This window comes from Anser cygnoides, chromosome 8 (assembly GCF_040182565.1).
Source record: "Anser cygnoides isolate HZ-2024a breed goose chromosome 8, Taihu_goose_T2T_genome, whole genome shotgun sequence".
Lineage (NCBI taxonomy): Eukaryota > Metazoa > Chordata > Aves > Anseriformes > Anatidae > Anser > Anser cygnoides.
Window position 1 is genome coordinate 14367348 of NC_089880.1, and position 16364 is coordinate 14383711.

The window sequence follows — 16364 nt, forward strand, 5'->3', positions numbered from 1 at the left end:
GCTGCAGCCCATTCCCTGTCAGTGGCTAGCTCTCAGTTTATTAATAACAAGCTCTCAGGCTAACTATGCCTATGGAATTATGTGTTTACTTGCCATAAACATGCATGTCTGGTTACAGTACATATATGTAAGAGCGGGACAGAGCAGAAGGGGTGGAGGGTGGGAAGGAGGATCAAGCTGCACAAATGCTGTCGCTGGCTCCCCTCCCACACACACACCTTGAAATTCAGCACACACTCTGGAGCCACTGTGCGAGGAAGAGGGAGATTTTTTCCACCAAGCCAGCTCGTGATTTCCATACAGAGAGCCAAGAAGCGCAGGGAGGGGAGGAGGGAGGGGGGAACGCTTCGTTTAGACAGTGCAGGGAGGGGGGCACGGATGCTCAGCGGGAACACTCTCCCTCCGCTTCCCCAGCCCTACCGTCCGCCGCCGGTGCCCTCCCCTGCGGGAAGGGGGTTCCCCGCGCAGCGGCCGCCGCCTGGCGCCCTCCCCCGCTGGGGACGCGGAGCGGGCCCCGGCCACTGCGGCCAGGATGGAGCCGCAGCCGCCGGACGGGCAGCCAGGCGCCGGAGAGAGGCAGCTCCGGGGATGGGGGGGCACGTCTGCGCAAAGAAAAAAAAAAAAAAAAAAAAAGGGAAAAAAAAAAACACACCCACAACCAACATCCAAAACAAAGGGATCTGAAACAAAGGCTTCTCCGCGGGCAGGGGAGATGCTGAAGGCAGGGGTCCTCTTACCCGGTCGATACCGCCGCTCTCGCTCGCTGGACTGCGGCTGCAGGAGGACGAGGGCCGGCAGCCGGCCCCGGCCGTGCCGCTCCCCCGTGTTCCGAGGCCCGGTGGCGAGCCCGGTGCCCCCCGCCCTGCTCCGCGCCTCCCCGCGTCCCGCCGCGCGGGGCTCTCCGCGGCTGCCCCTCCCCGCGCTATCCCTGCCTCCCTCCCTCCCACCTCCCTCCTCCCTCCCGGGGGGGATCGGCGGGTCCTGGCTCCGGCGCGGGGACCCCTGCTGGTGTCCCCTCCCCAGCGCCCCAGCCCGCCCCTCTGCCGCAGACGGCGGGACGAGCGCGCCTGCGGGTCGTCTGCTGCACGGTGCAGGCTTGTCGTTGCTCGGCCCGGGTCGGCGAAATCCCTCTCCTCCTGCCCGCTGTTCAGATCCCCCGGTTTCCTTGAGGATCACCACCACCATCATCCACAACAACAACAAAAACACAAAAACAACAGCAAAACACAAAACAAGAAGAAGCACACACACACACACAAAAAAACCCAACACCAAATCCTATCCCCTCCTCTTGCTATTTGGATTTCCTTCCCTCCCCCTCCCCCTTCAGTTTCTTTGGGTCTTGTGCCTCTCCCCCACACACACACAGACACACACACACACACACACAGGCACGCACGGTGTGAATGGTTTTACTTGCCGCTGTGCCACAAGGAGCTGCTGATGGTTTCCAAAGTCCCACCACCACGCAAATCCCTCCTTTAGCTTGAAGCTGAAGATCATGGACTGTATGTTTGGATTCGGGATGCATTTTTCTCACAGCCGCTTCGTTTCCTGAGATTTCACCCGGTGAGTAGGTTTTATTTCACATTCAGATTGCTCGTCTCCACCAAACAGACCCTCAAAAAAAAAAAAAAGGAAAGGAAAGGAAAGGAAAGGAAAAAAGGAAAGGAAAGGAAAGGAAAGGAAAGGAAAGGAAAGGAAAGGAAAGGAAAGGAAAGGAAAGGAAAGGAAAGGAAAGGAAAGGAAAGGAAAGGAAAGGAAAGGAAAGGAAAGGAAAGGAAAGGAAAGGAAAGGAAAGGAAAGGAAAGGAAAGGAAAGGAAAGGAAAGGAAAGGAAAGGAAAGGGAAAGGAGGAAAGGAAAGGGAAAGGAAGGAAAGGAACCTTCCAGTTGTCTCGTCTTGCTTCTCAATCTTTCAATAGCTTGCTTCTCTCCACTTTCTGAACTCAAAGAAATCCTGAAGCAACAGCCCTATTTGCCCACTCCATTCCACACGTTAGTCACAGCTCTCAGCACTAAGTTGCGATCTGCACCGCAGTCTCACATGCACCGTCCTTACCATTCCGCTGCTTATTCATCACGTTTTATTAATGTTTTCATCAGACACTCTAGCTGCTACATTCTCTGGTTTAACCCTTGCAGACACAGCGACTCGCAGGGATGTCGGAAGGGCCCGGTGTTTTTCTCCGTGTGGGAAGACGGACAGAAATCGCCAGTGGTTACGGGGTTGTGTGTGGAAAGGAGTGGCTGGAGGTCTGCGTGGGGAGATAATGTGGAAAAGTCCATCACTCTTACTGATCCCCCGAAGAAGCTTGGATTGGATTGGGGGCAGGGAATTGTGCCCCAGAAGGGGCTGGAGGGGAAGAGAAGGGATTTTCCAGACCTCTGTCCTGCCGTTTCTGCTCGAAGGGAACACCTCGGGAAGGGAGGCTGGTCTCGCCGGGGGCGCGGAGTGCTGCTGCAGCGCGCTCCCGCTGCGCTGGTGCTTGCCCCCGCTGCGTGCCCTTCCTGTGGTTCTGGATCCCACTGCACGTCCCGGTTGTATTTTTTACTGTTTTAGGGAATATTTATAATTTTGCTCGCCTAGGGTAGGAACGAGGCGTCGCCTTCACAAAACGTATGCGCACACACACATATATATATATATATACATATATATATATATACCCGCCGCGTTCCAAGTGAAGACTGTTATTTGAATCATGTAGGCACTTCTTTGACAGAAAAAATACAGAAGAGGACCAAGGGAAATAAATTGTTTTTGTTAAAAAAAAAAAAAAAAAAAGATTGAGCACAGCACCTTTAGAGTGCTATTTCTGGCTAATACTTCCAACATTTTAGCGTCTCTAATTAGCGGCAGAGATCCACCCACATTCAATAGCAGAAGGTAGGGAGGGAACATGTTACTTCTCACGGGGAGGTATTGACTGAGCTCCATTTAAATCTGTCATTTAGTGTGCGGGATAAGCGTGTGTGTGTGTGTGCAGTCATGTCTCCAAAGCAGTACGTGCATAGATCATGATAAGGGTGCTCAAGGCTTGCAAGCAGGTAGAGGTGCCAGTGAGAAACACACGAGACCTGAATTTATTGCCTGGTGGCAAGCAGAGAACCGAAAAAATCAATGCCCTCTTCAATATCGTGCTCCCGAGAGTGCTCTGCCCGCCCCACTCCCCTCCCCCACCCCCTACCCCCGCCTCCAAATTTCTGGTTGATGTCGGGAAAGGGGGAGTGAAAAAAAGAGCCCTTCAAGCGTGGGATCCAAAATTCATCCTTCCTCCAGCTCCTCTCTTCTCCCAGCAGCTGGACTCCCCCCCCCCTCCCCCGCCCCCGGCTACTTCCCTCCTTACAGACAAGTGTCTTTCTCCCGGAGGCTGTCCTCCAGCAGATTTTCCTCGTACCGGCATTGCCGACCAGCCGTCCTCTCCCCCTCCCGCCCCCCCTCCTCTACACACCGCTTCCTGCCCCGGCCCTCTTCTCACGGGACGGGGGTAATTAACCAAATCCCAGCCGTTTCTCCCGAATTGCCCGCCTCTGACGCTGCTGCTACGGGGATTCTCCCGCACCAGGCTCCTCAGGAAAGTTTCTGTTCATTCAGACCCCCCTTCCCTTCCCAAGTATAGAGGATTACCTAGGTAAGTGCGTTTCAAAATCTCTACCTGATTTTTCACCCTATTTTTGTTCTTTTTTTTTTTTTGAAACATAAAAAAAAAAAAAAAGTCCGGGGGGGTTAACTCGCTGCGGGAATAACTCATCCGTTGTTGAGCATCACCTCGCCGTGCTAGTTAAATGATAGCGCTCTGCAGAAGAGATTTATGTGCCCATCAGCAGAATATTTCCCGGGTTTCAGAGCAATCTGTATTTTCTCTGTGCCGACGAGGGTGGGAGATGGTAGGACAGGATGAGGGCAGCGGAGTTGTTTAGATCACAGTCACGGTGATGGATGACAGCGGTGCCTGGGCAGTAAAACTGACACAGGTTGGACAGGGTGGTGTTTCTATACTCAGCAGACAGGGAGGGGGGGCACCGAACCTTTTCCATACAAACATCCAATAAATCAATGTAATTAATGTAGTCTTAATAGGCGATTGTAACCAGCGAGCATGAGGCACGTTTAATACAGAAGATTCCCATTAGCCTTTATGGTTCATTTCCAGCGTCCAGCACTCCCAGACCAGAGGATACCCTCTACTCGAATAGGGCTGGATGACTCAGAAAAAATAAGAATGCCAGGGAGCAGCCTGGTGATTTTTTGCTTAGGTTTGGTTGGTTGTTTTGCTTTTTGTACAAAGGAGTGGCAGCATGTAAATACCTCCCGATCCTCGCGCCTCAGTCCTGGGGGAATGGTCCGAAACAGTCCTCTTCCCTTCTTTTAGGTGTCCAGCCTCTCTGCTTGTTTGTGGCTGGCTTCGCTGTCAAGGATTACCGTTCCCTCCTCTGTCACCTTCAAACTCCCTGAAGCTATGTGGCTTTGGGACTCCTTTTCGATTAGGAGATGATTTTCCATTCTCAAATATTATGAGTGGCAGGCCAACCCCCAGGGAGGGGGCTCGGACTGAGGAAACGCCTTTAGAGATGCATGCCTGGACCTAACCCTGCGTCATCATTCCTCTAAGTTGTGCCTGTCCCTGGGGGCGAGACGCTGTGGGCAGGGTGGGTGGGGGGCAGCCAGAGGGGCTCCGGCAGTCCGGTGGCAGCGCCAGCCTCCCACCGATCCCCGCAGGAGAGGGAGGCTTGCTGCTTCACTGCTTCACCTGGCCCTAAGCAGGGGAAGGAGGAACTGAGCCCTTGAGGGACTGGGTGTCTGCACTGCTCCAGCCCTCAGGCCACCCACCGTCCCTGTAGACTTGCGAAGACTGCTTGCGGCAGGGGGCCGGAGGGACCTGACTGGGAAGGGTTAATCAGGGGTTGCAGGGTGCTCCAAGCATGAGTCCTGAGTGCTCCTCATAGATGCGCTAGCCAATCCTAGGCAACAGAAGCATGAACTATATGTAGCATGGTGTAAAAATCGAGGTAAAGAAAATAGGGTGTACACCATCACCGCATATCAGAAGGCAGGAGACCTGATTTTTGGGGGCTACGATTCCTGTGCTACTTAGATATCATCAAGCATTAAAAAAGGTAAGGACTTTGTTACCAGCGATCTGTATTGTGACTGACTCCCGAATTCAAGTGTATCTTCTGCATACCTTTCTTTAAGTGTTAAATCATGCAGTGCAGAGAGTGGAAAGAAGTGGAATATGTTATGATTTACCGTTTGAGAATTTTTTTTTGAAAGACTACATTATTTTCAAGTAGTAATGATTTCTTTTAGAGATTAAGGAAGTGTATGCATGTGAAGTAAAGTAAATTCATGACTGGAAGAAAAATGTAATGCATGTGATAAGTGAAGAATATTCTGTTACAGCATCAAAATCAGTCATAGATCCACATGAAATGAAGGCCAATGTGAAACAGACCTGATTTACAAAGTATATATATATATTGAATAATTCAGAGACGTGCATCTGACAAGCAAGTTTGACAGAAGAAGCAAAAATAACGTATTTGCTCACATCTAACATTACTTAAATATGCCATCACAAAAGAATGCTCTAAAAAGAATAAGTGAAGTCAAAACCTCAAAGACTGTTTATTTTCAAAGACAGGTAACTCCGACATATTAAGTATACAGAGATAAAGCTAGAGTGGTCCTACTTACATTTACAAGATATAAGAAATAACTTCAGAGATAACTTCAGAATCCATTTGGATATCAGAGTTTTCAGACTGCTGTCAATGCCCAACTCCAGCAGTACAAGGGGTTACTCAGTTTAAATATGTGCTCTATCAGCTTTACTGGAAGACCTGGGTTTGAGAATAGAGCCGTTTGATGTATCTCTCTTCTGCTTTCTTTATCTAAGCATAGCAAGACCTGTAGTCTTACACACTGTTGCAGTGCTAATTATCAGAGTTCCAAAGAAGAAATGAAGAAATTACCTACAGTTTCTTGCCTACAACCATTTTTTTTTCTCTCTAAATCATGTACATAATTTAAGTGAGGAAGAAAAAACAAAATCTGTTATATTTTCAGTAAGCTGATCAACCTCCAGTGAGAACTAACCTTCCCAACAGATGCTGAGTTCACTAGAGTTGTTGTTTGGGGTGCTTCTTCATGAAATGCTGAAACCCTGTGAGTGAAAACGTTAACTAGGAAACATGAAAACAAGCAGCTGAATGTTTTACAGATCTTGCTGCAGAAGGCAGCATTTGTTCAACAAACCAGCAAAACAACTTGAAGATCTTGAAGTGATGTAATCTCTCTGTCTCATCCTTTCCCATTTTTTCTACTACAGTCTGAATGGTATTGTGAAGAATCAATTACAGGAGCCTACTCATTGTTTACTCCAATGTATGTCTGAAAAGTTATTTCTTTAGTCATGTACATTGCAGTGATTTCACTCCTCTCAATCCCATGTGGAAACAATTTTTTATGGGACTAAAATAGTTTTATTTCATTTGGACTAATTTGGAATTAAGTTATCACTTCTGGCTATGATCAGTTTAGAAAATATATTGCTTAAGATTTCAACAAAGAAAAAGGCAACACCTAACTAAAACAAAACTCTTTTTTTTTTTTTTTTTAACCAGCAAGCTTGCGTCTTCGGTGATTTTTGAAAATCTAAATGGAAAAATGGGACATCAAATAATTTTTACCTAAGTTTTTGCTTAGGAGAAAAAGGGAGTGGTGGTCGATACTTTCTGGAAACCTTACATGTTTTATAGGTGTTATGTGCAGCTCTTTGTTACTCCTCCCAAAGGTTCATCTCTCCTTCTCAAAGTCAGAAGTAGACATTGATTTTTTGTTTTCTGTCCTGAAATACTAGTAATCTCATTTGGGAGTGAAATCACAAGAAAGACATTTTGGCAAATAGAGCCAAAATACTCTTAGGTTGCATTAATAAAACCTGTCTTGATAGACCACTGCAGGCAGTAATTTAAGTTAGTAATTTTAGAAGTTACCTTACTCTTCTTATTCTCATCCTAACACCCAAACAAGTGTGGGTGATAATTTGTTTCTTTGTTTCTTAAATTGCAACCACATTTTTCTTGTGGCATTGTTTTCCTGTTGTTCAATATGTCTGCTGTTCAGTGAGGGCCTGATCTTGCACTATTAAAGTAGATCAAAGCATGGTCATTAACTTCACTGAAAGAAAGATCAATTTCCAAGATAATAAATTGGAACCAAAATTAACTTCAGTTTTAGAAAAAAATGCAAGCACCATGAAGTTAAATACTGCATACAGAGCTGTAGAAGACTTTGCATATTGTTAGTCAAATATTATTAAAATAGTAAAGAATTGAAGGATTTTTAATATGATCTTATGCTGCTTTTCATCTTAGCATTATATCATCGATAAATTAACATTATATATACATATATATATATACATAAAGTTGAAGAACATTAAGAGAGCTCCATTTTCTGAAGTGCCTCACTGAACTGCAGGCATTCAGTACCTTTTGACTCAAGTCGTCATGCTACTGAAACTATCATGTGGTTATTTTTGTTTCCAGGCTCTGAAATTAATTGCTTTTATGTACTGTAATAAATGTGAATGCATAAAGATAGTTTTTATATACATATGCACAGGTGCATATAAATATGTATAATTTATACCATACATATATATCCATTCATTCCTCCACACATATGGTATGTATAATTGCTCCTTTGCCCTGGGTAACACCATGCAATTAAGCACAGTCCTTAATTGCATGGTCATGCCGTGTGGTTAAGCACAGTCTTTTTCCCACCTTCCATTGAAAGTCTCCATTTATTCTATGTGCCACAAGATAACGAGCTGACAAGAGGAAACAAGGACATTCTCTGCCACGTCAAAGCTTTAAATATTTAATGAGCCTTTCACAAATGCCACAGATTTTGTTCCACCTTCAAAAGAAGATTGACCAAGCAATATATGCTATTAGCTAAGTTAATATTATTAAACAGTAGCGGTTTCTCTAATAACGAGGTGTGATCTCAAGGCTTGTTTGTCAGATATCTTTATAGTAGCAGTCACATTAACGACGGTTAGAAAGTTCTGCTCATTTGCAGTAACACTTTCACGGCCACATCTACCAGCACATGATTAATGAGAAAAGTGATTTTTTGGATATTTATTATACATTACAAATAAAGGACTTAAATCTGGGGAATCAGATCACTACTCTATACCTTTAATCCCATATTATCACTACTGAGAACCGTGGAGAGATCATTTAGCTCTTTCAGTATTTTGTATAAAACAGTACTTCAGAATAAATACAACAGATTTATTTCCATTGGAAATAACAAAAAGACCTGGTTAACTGACTGTGGATGACCACTCCAAGTCAAATGAGATTATTAAAATCCATTATAAACCAATCTTCCCTTCCTTCCTTCCTTCCTTCCTTCCTTCCTTCCTTCCTTCCTTCCTTCCTTCCTTCCTTCCTTCCTTCCTTCCTTCCTTCCTTCCTTCCTTCCTTCCCTCCCTCCCTCCCTCCCTCCCTCCCTCCCTCCCTCCCTCCCTCCCTCCCTCCCTCCTTTCTTCAGTATTTTTTCCTACTTGAAATCTCTATTTCTAAAGAGGCTTAACTTCACATGTGAAAAACCGTGTTACTGAAAAATGGTGGCAGCACAAGAATGCACTTTAATTACCTATTTTTCATCTGAAACATTGTTGATCTCCATTAATTAGAAGTTTAGAGGACAGACAGAACATAATTTTATTACGACAAATTATATATAAATGTATTTAAACTTAAAGTGCATCCCTAAAGGCTAGAATTGTTTTATTTTGAACATGAAATGTACTGTATATCTATACATGTACTTTGGCATCTTGATATTGATCATATCAGTACTGTCTTTACTTATAACAAATACTTAACACAGCGCAAGCAGAATGTCAGCATTCCTCCGTCACTTCATCCATCTTGAACTGGGGGCAGATCTATAGTGCAGAACTGATACCCACCTCTTTTCTTCAAGGAGGTGTGGATGCTCAGCATTTCTTGGTTTAATCAATTTATTCCTTAGTTTTGTATCAATGTTTCTAATGAAGATGCTTTCTTACGTAAAGCATCAATGTTTATGCAAGTGGGGACTCATCTGGCTGCCAGCTTCGGAAACTGTGAATTTATTTCACATAGAACCATTAGCTGGTGATGACCATTAGTTAGTGGTGTTCTCTTTGTTTAATTACTGCTCCTGTGGGATATGAATCTTACTCATTAGGTTAAAAAGTAAAAGCTTTAGTAACCTATTAAGTACCTTTTAAGCTGTCTGTTAACATATGTTTATCAGGTTGATTCACATCAGTTGGAGAAACAATAGTGACTTTTTATGAAAGGCTTTGTATAAAACAGATTAATTTTGACATACAGCTTTGTCTTGGCTAGGCAAAGCCTGGAACATTTTCTTTTTCTCAGTCCTTCTAGAGAAAAAGAAAAGAGAAAAGAGAAAAGAGAAGAGAAGAGAAGATAAGGAAAAGAAAAGAAAAAGAAAAAGAAAAGAAAAGAGAAAAGAAAAGAAGAAAAGAAAAGAAAAAAGAAAAGAAAAGAAAAGAAAAGAAAAGAAAAGAAAAGAAAAGAAAAGAAAAGAAAAGAAAAGAAAAGAAAAGAAAAGAAAGAAAAGAGAAAAGAAAAGAAAAGAAAAGAAAAGAAAAGAAAAGAAAAGAAAAGAAAAGAAAAGAAAAGAAAAGAAAAGAAAAGAAAAGAAAAGAAAAGAAAAGAAAAGAAAGAGAAGAGAAGAGAAGAGAAGAGAAGAGAAGAGAAGAGAAGAGAAGAGAAAAGAAGAGAAAAAAAAAGAAAAGAAAAGAAAAGAAAAGAAAAGAAAAGAAAAGAAAAGAAAAGAAAAGAAAAGAAAAGAAAAGAAAAGAAAAGAAAAGAAAAGAAAAGAAAAGAAAAGAAAAGAAAAGAAAAGAAAAGAAAAGAAAAGAAAGAAGAGGTTGTAATAAAGACATCTTATATTCCTTGTATCTAGAGGACTGCACAGATGTGTAATCTCTAACAAGAAACATAGTCAATGTCTCCTGTTCTGCACTGAAAAGATGCTAACTGAAAGTTTAAAGCTTTTCAGCATTAGCTTAGAATCTTTCTACTAGCTCAGAATGTGTTTTTCTATCAGCTGCAAAAAGAAATAGTGATAATTTTGCGCTACCATGGTTTTAGTTTATCACATAGCTAAATTAAAACAGTTGAGAGATTGTAATTTGTGATGAGAGTCTAAAACCCAGACTTTCTCTCCTTGTATAATGATGTTCTCAAGAAAGGCATCTTTTAACAGACATACTTTTTCTTTTTCTTAATTTCGTAATTTCTTCTAAATTTGTCAAAAAGGTGTCAAAGAATATTTTTTTCCAGATAAAATTAATGAATCACAATCATGCTTAGGAACAAGACCTAAGAGAAAGCTTCAGTGATACATTTGTATGAGATAGCAAGCTGCCCAGTATATGACATAATTATTACTTTTACAACCAAGTCTTGTGTATTATCCATCCTGAGATGCAATTAAGTCCAGAATGACTTGCTGAAGCTTGAATCTTTGTTCAGTCAGCCATAAAGTCCCTACTCTTACTATAAAAAATTAATAGCTGTAACATGAACATTTAAGAGGATCTGGCTATTTCCCATATACTAGTTACAGGCTTAAAATGATGAGGCAAAGGGACTTACGCAAAGTCATGCAACAGTTTATGGTAGGATCAGACATAGAACTACGGTTTATTGAATCCTCTATGAGTCCTGTGTAGGCAGTAGGCAGCGTTCACAACAGGTTACAAGTATTTTTTTTTTTTTTCCCTGATAGGGCAGTCGTGGTATAAGTCTATTTTTTTCTGCTAGGATAAATGGGCTGAAACCTGGGAATCTGAAAGGAGATGAAACCATCCATTTACAACAGCTGCAAATCAGCTCCACCGTCTGTGAAATCATCTGTAAAATATGGAGCACCGTTGTCTGAAAGACATAATAGAAGAGCAGAGCAAAAACATTATCATTCTATTAGGTATCAACACTAAGAAACAGAGTACAAAAAATTGTCAATTCCTATTGAAATATATCCAGAAATGCAGTGAAAGAAAAATGTCATGCTTTTAGATCTTTATAGAGATTATTTCTAGCTATTGGTCTAAACTGTAGTGACTCATTTTCACATGAAAAAATAAAATCAAGAGGAGTGTAAGTTTTTCATCAGATACCACTTTTCTAAAATTACAGGGCAATATTCCACTACTTGAACTAAAGCACCTAAACTGATAAATTCATTTTTAGAAATCCCAAACCCATGATTTTTATTATGAAAATTTGAAACAGGAACAGAATTATGGATTTGGTTAGATATTGTCTGATGGACTGGAAGTACATGAAACTAGGCCGTCAGCTGAATTTTGTATATATGTCCTTGCTACATTCAATCAAATTTTTGTCTCTCTTCCTAAAACCAGAGAACTACACTCCATTATTTTTTTTCCTTCATCATTTTATAAATAATGCTAGAGCTTCAACAGCTTCAAAAAAAACCTTTTGTTTTGTCTGACCCTTCCCTTCCCTTCCCTTCCCTTCCCTTCCCTTCCCTTCCCTTCCCTTCCCTTCCCTTCCCTTCCCTTCCCTTCCCTTCCCTTCCCTTCCCCCTTCCCTTCCCTTCCCTTCCCTTCCCTTCCCTTCCCTTCCCTTCCCTTCCCTTCCCTTCCCTTCCCTTCCCTTCCCTTCCCTTCCCTTCCCTTCCCTTCCCTTCCCTTCCCTTCCCTTCCCTTCCCTTCCCTTCCCTTCCCTTCCCTTCCCTTCCCTTCCCTTCCCTTCCCTTCCCTTCCCCCTTCCCTTCCCTTCCCTTCCCTTCCCTTCCCTTCCCTTCCCTTCCCTTCCCTTCCCTTCCCTTCCCTTCCCTTCCCTTCCCTTCCCTTCCCTTCCCTTCCCTTCCCTTCCCTTCCCTTCCCAGAATGCCCTTCCCTTCCCCTGCCCTCCCCTGCCCTCCCCTGCTCTCCCCTGCCCTTCCCTGCCCCTCCCCTCCCATCCCCTCACCTCCCTCAGAGGGAGAATTCAACATAACTTTGCACCAAGCAGTCTCCATTCCCTCTAATGTGAATTTTATTCAGCTCAACAAACTGTTGATGAACAAAATTTCCTCTCACCCCATCTCCTTTTAGCCTAATGAGTCCTTTCGCAATCAACAATTAGTTATATTAGGGTTGGTCCTCAGACTTGAACTGAAGCCTTAGTTTGTAGCCTGTAAATATCTGCTTCCTTTCATTTTAGAAGGCGTACTAAGGACTTACTTAATTACCATTAAAATACATCCAACAAGGTTATTGTAGTACATGACACTGAACATTTTATGTTAAACATTAAGTTTTAAAAATTGCAATTAATTGTAACACAAGTTTCTAAATATTTGTTTCCTGTTAGGATTTTCTGTGAACATGAATACTCCAGGGTGCAAAATGGTGTCATAGCAATACACATCAGTATGTACCTGAGGAAATGCTGTACCAGAAACACTTCCAGTCCTTTACCTGTATAACAGATTCCAAACTTTTTCAAAGAGATCTTGTGTTGTTTCCATTCTTACCTTTTTCATACCATCAGATGTTTTAAGATAATTTTTTTGGAAGTTTGGAAGAATGCTTAGAATAACTTACGTGATAGAGATGTGACAAGACTGAAAGATCATGTACAGTACTACATGTAAATATTTTTTGTACATGGGACAGTCCATGTACATTCATGACCTTGGAAACATAAAGGCTTAAGAACTTTTATGGATATAGTAATTTAGCCTGGAGTAGGTTTAAAGCTCTCAAAGCAGCAGGTTTTACTGTGTCTTCATGGCACCCTGGGTGTCTGATACCTAGGGGTCAAGCAGGATCCTGCTTAGATGTTTCAGGATTTAACATCTGTGTAGCTCATTGTGTGACTGATGGATTTCATCTTCCCAAGGACATAGGCAGTAACCCTCATCTAAAGATGAGGAGCTGAGATACCATGAAGTGTGGGTAAATTTCTCTCTGTTTTATAACCTACACAATTCATGTGTTCAAGACATCCAGATGCCTCACATTCTTTCATAAATCATGCACTGTGCTGCATCTTTACACAGTAGAGAAGAGCTGCTCCTCCTGGTTTGTGACCACAGAAAAAAGGCTAAAGAGCCAGAGTCTGCATCTAAGCAAGAAGCCAAGCCACAACGCAGGCAGATGCAGGCCGCAGTGGTGGCACGGCCCCATGGCCGTGCTGGAGAGCGGTGCGGGGCTGATGGTCACAGGGATCTGTCAGTGGCCTGATGACTGTCAGGCACAGATGGGTGCAGCTCGTTCCGAGGTCCAGTTGGGAGCCCAAGTAATGTTGCAGGGACCAGGGCAGGAGCAGACAAACCAGCATCACCCAGGCAGGGACTGAAGGCCCAGGAATCCCAAGAGGTTGGTGGAGGCCCCAGGTGAAGCCAGTCAGGGCCACTGAGGCCCATTCATGCACTCAGGGCCCTGACAGCTAACTTCTCCACAGCATGCTCATGAGAGGAGCAGACTCTCTCGTTAAGGTAGAAAACTTGAAATTGCAATTTGGGGATGTTGGCCTCTTTTGTCAGCTAAAACATGTAAAGACTAGTTTGCACAGAAGGATGAACTTAGATTAACAGATTGAAAAAGCACCTGAGGGAATTTAGACATCATGATCTGGACAGCAAATGTAAAATGAGGTCTGCTAGAAATATCAGGCATTAAAACAATTACCTCAGCATACCTGACAGCTAATGTGTACTACTTCAAGGACTAAAGAGACTGGCACTAGCTGTACAGAGATATAATAAAAAGCACATCCAATTAAAGACTCACAGACATTTTCAGGGGTGAAATCCTTCTCATATAGAGCAAACACCAAGGCACTTTTCGTTGGTTTTAGCTGAAACCATGCAACCCTTGACAATCAAAATGTTTTCCAAACACAGCTGATGATGGCTACAGAAGTCAGGATGGCAGGGGTAAAGAACAAATAGTGGGATTTGTATTGGGCTTACATGGCAGGGTTTTTGGTAGATTCCCCCCCACAACACCCTTTCTGCCCCCCCCCCCCCCCCCCCCCCCCCAAAAAAAAAAAAGGAGGGGGGAAAGGGGGGCCAGATGTCCCATTTGTTCTTTGTTTCAGCTTTTGGGGACATAGTTACTGGGGTCTAGTCCGTGTCACATACAGAAGAGAGAAGAAAGATGAAATACAGCAGTGGATGAAGCTCTGTTTGAGCAAAGAAAATGAGTTGTTAACAGGGTGCATGTAGTCAAAGCAAACAGCAGGACCTGATATGAGGATCCCACTTATTTTTAAGCCTGGAAATATAAAATTCACCTAAAGTTGTTAGGTATAGAATTATTTTCTCCTTTCAGATATGCCAATATATCTGCTTTTGAGTCTTCATTGAAGAACAACAGAGAACAAGCTGATTCAAATCCCCTTACTGAAAATCATCTGTTGACAAATATGTACTTCTTGCATAATGGCACCAGCTATATCTTGAAGCTCATGTGTGGCAGGTGGCAGGCATCCTTCAGTTTCCCAGACTCTGTTCTGTTGTATCTTGTACTTCCAAACTTACATCCTGCCTTAGTTGTTACTGTGTCAGCCTTTTAGTGGTTCATGTGTCCTTTTGCTATTCAGAAAGTTTAGCTTGGGAGATTTTATTCTATGGATTTAAATATGTCTGTTTGAAGAACAAAATCCATGTGATGGCTGAGAGTAGAGCACAGCACAAGAGACATGCACTTTAGCTCTCTCTTTTTCCCTCCTTCTCTTTAGCCCATATTGATTCCAGTTCTTACTGCTCTTTTCTTCCATGGCACATCATCAGCTTCATGACTGTTTCATTTATACTGGACTGTATGAGAATTTTGAGAACAGGTTCATCTCCAGGTCTCATTCATTTAACATTGTTGACATGCCAAAAGTTGGGGACAACATGATCATCTCTCATCCTCACACTTCAGATGAGGAAGTGGAAGCACAGGGACATAAAGTGGTGAATCTAGAGTGTTATAGCAAATAAGAGGAATCTCTGAGACTCAGAGATTTGTTGTTATTTTTAAAGTGAAATGTACTTAGTTATTATTTTGGTTTGTTCAAAGAAAATTGAGTATTGTTTTCTGAGTTCTGCATCTCTCAGGCTTGCGAAGTAAAGTGAAATATTGTAAAAACAAACAAACGACAACAAAATAAACAAACAACACCCCCCCTCCCATATTATCAAAATTGTCCATTTAGTGTAGAGTTATTTTATAATGATCCTTGAGAACTGCAGGTTAAAACATGGCCCCCAAAAGCCACTGATGATAGCTACTGTCAACTTTACTCACTCCTTATTAGCTATACATAGTTACTCCACTGATGACCCAGTTGACAGCGATGTACTTAGGAAATATATCTCTACTTTTAGCACATCTGTTTTATACACAATTCTTATCTCTTACAAAAACAAAGAAAACAAAACAAAACAAAACAGTGAGCTTTATGCAGTTTATACCACACTTCCATTTTAGGAAGATTTTAAACTTCCTGACTTCCTTTTTTTTTTTTGGACATTGCTGTCCACGCATCTGGTTTGCCCCATATTATTCTATATATCTTGGTATGCATGATTTATCAATTAATGTTCTTTACACAAGAGGCCTCAACTCAAAAATGAAGTAAACACTTCAATTTTATATTATTTTAGGTACAGTAGCTTAGTGGGTTTATAAATCACCACTGTGCAACTATATATAATTTTTAATATTTAAAAAAATATTTCCCTGAAAAAAAAGACAAATTTGCTGGATTTTATCATGAAGTACATAACAAAAAGATTACAGACTTGTTGTCTTGCTCAAAGCTGAAGCTTGATGAAATTTGTCCCAGTGGTCATGTTTGTTTTGCACTTGCCAGTACTATATTTTCAGCTGATACAAATGCACAGATTTTACCAGTCTACAGCACCCTTTACATTTTCATGAAAGCTAAGGCTTTGCTATAGCATTTCCAGAAGTCAAATTCATGACTCATTCCATGAGTCAAATTCATTCTGCATTAACGTCGGTGAGGACAATAGATTTCCAACAGATTTCTAAAGAAGAATTTAGCCCATTATGCTTCTTGAACTCAATGTAACCTCGGAATTTAGAAGAGGAAAGGCTGAAGACTTATTAGCATTTGCAAGTGGTAGCTGGGTGAAACCCTGGGGATAGCAGAATGTAATTTTGCTGTGCACCTATACCTGATAATTATCCTCTAAGTTAGCACTTTAAAGAGGCAGCATGTTGATAAGCCAGTTTTGTTTGAAGTGTCTTCTTTACAGAGTGTCTTCTCTCCTTTAAAATACACC

General features: G+C 42.3%; 1 protein-coding gene and 1 long non-coding RNA gene across 4 annotated transcripts in view; one reads left to right on the forward strand and one right to left on the reverse strand.

The window, feature by feature from the left end:
• Positions 1–957: 957 nt before the first annotated feature.
• The window catches only part of BRINP3 (BMP/retinoic acid inducible neural specific 3), a 234667-nt gene continuing 219260 nt past the window's right edge, over positions 958–16364 (forward strand). Inside the window, exon 1 of one of the 3 annotated variants that reach the window (XM_013191480.3) lies at positions 958–1569. The gene's annotated coding sequence lies outside the window, so the exon portion shown is untranslated. Of the gene's footprint in view, positions 1570–3400; positions 3634–3682; positions 5120–16364 lie in introns of those variants that run through there. The other 2 variants (XM_013191482.3, XM_013191483.3) reach the window with 2 other exon arrangements.
• Positions 1493–3410, reverse strand: LOC125183844 (uncharacterized). The gene is made up of 3 exons (XR_010833075.1): positions 3349–3410; positions 2061–2552; positions 1493–1620 (listed from the first exon to the last, which is right to left on the reverse strand). It is a non-coding gene; the product is annotated as an uncharacterized lncRNA (long non-coding RNA).